We start from the raw sequence: 3,916 nt of genomic DNA, 5'->3' as shown, positions 1-3,916 counted from the left end.
AGGAATCTTGGGCATTAAGGAACTCTTGACCTTGAACAAGTCACTTCACTTCTCTAGGTGGGAAAAAAACTAGCTTATTAGATGGGATGCCTAAGGCACTGAAACATATCAATTGCTATTTTCTTCTGACTTTAAGGTTGAACAGTCTGAGTACAGTTAAGCCACTTGTCCCCAGTCAAATACTGAGTCAGTAGGCTAGGAATGTCTTGCACACCCCATGACGCCCTAGGCTGGGTCTCTCTCTCTCCCTCTCTCCTCTAGTGCTTTCCAGAATTTGGCAGTAAATCTGGCTGCGTCTAATGAAAGGGCTTCCACTGTCAGCGCCACCTGTAGATAAGCATCTTTGACTCTGGAGCTCCTACCAGGGATCTCTCACATTGTAGTAGGCTTACCCCATGGCATCTCTGAAGCATAGTCTACAAATAAGCACAGGACATAAGGAATAATCCCTTGCAATGAACAAATATCTTCTCAAACCCTGAACATGCTCAGAGGAGCATTATTGGGATTAGTGGATTAAATGCATTAGTCTAAATGATCTCACTCATTTTGCATTGTATAATAAGTGCAAACCTCAGAGTAATGGGAATGTTCCTTTGCAAAGCCAGCTATAGCTTTCTACAGGAAAGTTTAGAGATAAGAGAAGATTCTGCAACATAAAAGACATTTACACCTTTTGGGGTGCCTCTAACACTGTGTAAGAGAGAGTAAGCAAGAGTTTGAGGTACTCAGATCTTAAGTGGTTGCCATCTAGGATTATGACAACCCTCTATTTTATTGGTTGAGTGAACACCCAGCTTACTAGGTTCTCATGAGATACTCAGTCAGGATAGCACTGGCCAAACCATAGGGATCCTGAGAAGATAGTTTTGGTGTGTCAGACCCTGCCTGCCTCTGGCCTCTCTCTCCCTCCTTTCCACACTTTCAAGGACCAACTGACCCCCTGACAGGCTCAGTCCTACCTCCTCAAGAGTTATCTTTTTAACCAAAACAGATTATCACAGTGACCCACTTCACATTGGTCTGGTCCTGGCCTTGTCTTTTCTAGCCAAACAATGGGTTTTGACCTTGAGTACTGGACTTGAAATCTCTTCTTTCTTTCAGCACCTTCTGTCTTGCTCCTGCCGGTCTCTGGGTATGGGTAGAGGAGTCAGAGATGCTAAGTTCTGGCCTTTGCTTTGTGTTTATTAGTGGAATTACTTCAAGCAGATTTGTTCTTACAAGTCTTGGTTGCTCACCTATAAAATGGGGATAATCATGAAACCTATCTCAGAGGTCAGTATGAAGATTAAATAAGGTACAGTATGTAGAGCACTTAGCACAGAGTCCATAAAAACTACTCAATAACTTTAAGCAATTAGTACTAATATCAATAAATATATACAAAAGTACAGTGATTCTGTTTACATATAAGGGTCTTTTCCCCCAAACTGGATTATAGATTTTTTTAAAGTGAAGGGTTATGTTGGAAAGGGTTTTCCAATCTCCTTCAGAACTAAGCCAAATGTAGTAAGAATGAATAGAGTTCTTGATTGACTTGAAACCAGAGCAAGGTAAAAAATAATACCTTATTACTAGGACTCTTCAATCTTGTACATGCATGCTGAGAAAATAAAGGATAAATCGATTTTTAGAAAGCAGGAATTGCAAGCCCACACAATGCAGAATACTGTTACCTACATCCTCTCTCTCTCTCTCTCTTTTTTTAAGAGTGGAATTTAATCTTTATTTACAGGACACTGCAAGAGAGGAGATTCCACATAGAAATAAGAAACCCACTGAGAGGAGGAGCTTCATACAGGTTGTACAGTTTGGAACTGGTCAAGTAGAGTTTCGTTGTAAAAAGTGCTACAACAACAAAACACATTTAAAAAGAGTTCTTAGTAGAAAAACAGTAAGACAAACTTCTACCAAACAGAGTACCCAACAAAGAACTTTCTGCCTCATCTATACAATCTAAAAGTTAAAAGTCCCAGGAGTGCCGTCCTGAACTTGGAATGTATAGCCTTCAGAGGTAGTTTCTGGCACAACATTCTGATCTTCCTCTTCCTCTACAGAGAAATACTTCTCAATCAAGTTTAATGAAGCTTTGTACACAGACTCATTTTCATGGTTTTGTAGGGCTTCAATTTTGTCCAAACCTCCACATTCTTCAATCATTACACTAAGTTTCTCAGTTTCACCTAGTTTCTCAGCAGCCTGAAAGATGTTTGAAATGGCATCCAGAATAACCAGAATAATTTTGGGTCTTTTGCAGTTAAGAGGTAAATCAATGGTTCTATTATGCCACAATGAACGAGGTATACACTCTGTTCAACTGTCCCACCACTTGTATAGTTGGTCACAGCCCACACAGCTTCCTTTTGTGTCTTAAAATCTGCCTTAGAGAGAACATCAACAAGGAATGGGACTAATCCATGATTCACAACTTGCTGTATCTGGTCCTGGCGACCAGCTGTGATGTTTGACATTGTCCACGTAGCTTCTTCTGAATATTAGTTTTGGGGTTCATTAGGAGGCTGGGAAAAACAGCAAGTGCTCCTGCAGGTATTACAACCTGAGTCTGTTCATCTGTCCCAGTAACAATATTTCCTATGGCTCTTAGCGCAGGAGTCACAATGGGCAATTCAGTAGCTCCTAGAAGCTTCACAAGCTGGAGCACAACTCCTGTTTTCACAACCATTTCAATCTGTTCATTTGGACCATCAGTAAAGTAAGAAATGGCCCAGCAGGTATCTGCCAATACTTCTGGATCATCATGATGCAGGAGACGAACTAAGGTAGGAAGAATCTGCTCAACAGCATGTAATGGGGGTGCAGGATTCTTGTTGCGACAAAGGTTTGAAAGTGTCCAAGTAAGGTTATGTAAGTAACCACATGCTAAAGATGACATATCAGGAACTGCAAGGAGAGCCAATAGTGGGTCAACTGCACCATACTTGATAACCAAGTCTCGAAAAACTGAACCATCACCTGCAATGTTTCCTAGAGCACATACAGCTTGTTCACTGATGTGGGCCTGGGAAGATGCCAACAGAGAAATGAATGCTGGGATAGCACCTCCATCTACCACAGCCTTGGTCTGTTCTGACGTCCCAGAAGCAATGTTAGTGAGAGCCCAAGAAGATTCAAACTGAATGGGACTACAATCAGTTCTGCCCAAGAAGGACACAAATTTTGGAATCAAGCCAGCCCGGATTATGTTGTCTATGGGGGGCTGTTTCTTCCTAGAAAGCAGTTTCCTAGCAGCTTGAGTAGCCTGGAGCCGGCTTTCCAAATTGTTGCTATTTATGCCTTTGACAATGTCATCAACAGACCAATTTAGTGCCTTGGTTGTTGCGGTTTTCCTGTAGTGGAGAGGTAGCATCATCAGGAAACGAGCTTACGTTTCTCCTTTTCAGCATCTGGTCATCCTTCTTAGCTTTCCTCAGCTCCACATTAACTTCTATTTGGCGCCGCCTCATTTCTGTACTGTCTTTCCCCTTGTTCTTGAATCTGTTAAGGCGGGCAGCTGGTGAATTAGCATTCTCGTTGGTGGACATGGTTATGACACAAAGGGAGAAAGACAGCCGGTTCAGGCTTCCACAGGAGGCAGTCCGGGGCGTGCAGGCTGCAGGACAGCTGCCCTCAAAACATCCACCACGAATCACCCCAAAGATGGTGTTACCTACATCCTCTCTTGATCCCAGGGCATGCCAACTACGAAGGATAGAGCTAGGTCTTCAGCTGGTCCTCAGTCACTAAACACTCTGTAGGACCCTGCACTGAAATTGCATGCAAGCTGTCAGATAGAACATTCAGAAAGAATTGCTTAGTTTATACACAAAGTATTCTTCAAACTGGTGTAAATAAAACAATCTTGCTCATCATTGTTGACTCCTAATTATTAATTAGACTATCTAGCAATTGTAAGACC

The 3,916-nt window shown here is 42.1% G+C and overlaps 1 pseudogene; it reads right to left on the bottom strand.

Moving 5' to 3' along the window:
* Positions 1-1,956: 1,956 nt before the first annotated feature.
* LOC118022450 lies at positions 1,957-3,542 on the bottom strand (annotated as a pseudogene).
* Between the last annotated feature and the right edge of the window lie 374 nt (positions 3,543-3,916).

Source organism: Mirounga leonina, unplaced genomic scaffold (genome assembly GCF_011800145.1).
Source record: "Mirounga leonina isolate KUSES-001 unplaced genomic scaffold, KU_Mleo_1.0 Mir_176, whole genome shotgun sequence".
In the NCBI taxonomy this organism is placed as follows: Eukaryota; Metazoa; Chordata; class Mammalia; order Carnivora; family Phocidae; genus Mirounga; species Mirounga leonina.
Note: the sequence above shows the minus strand (reverse complement) of the source record. Positions and strands in the feature narration are given on the sequence as shown.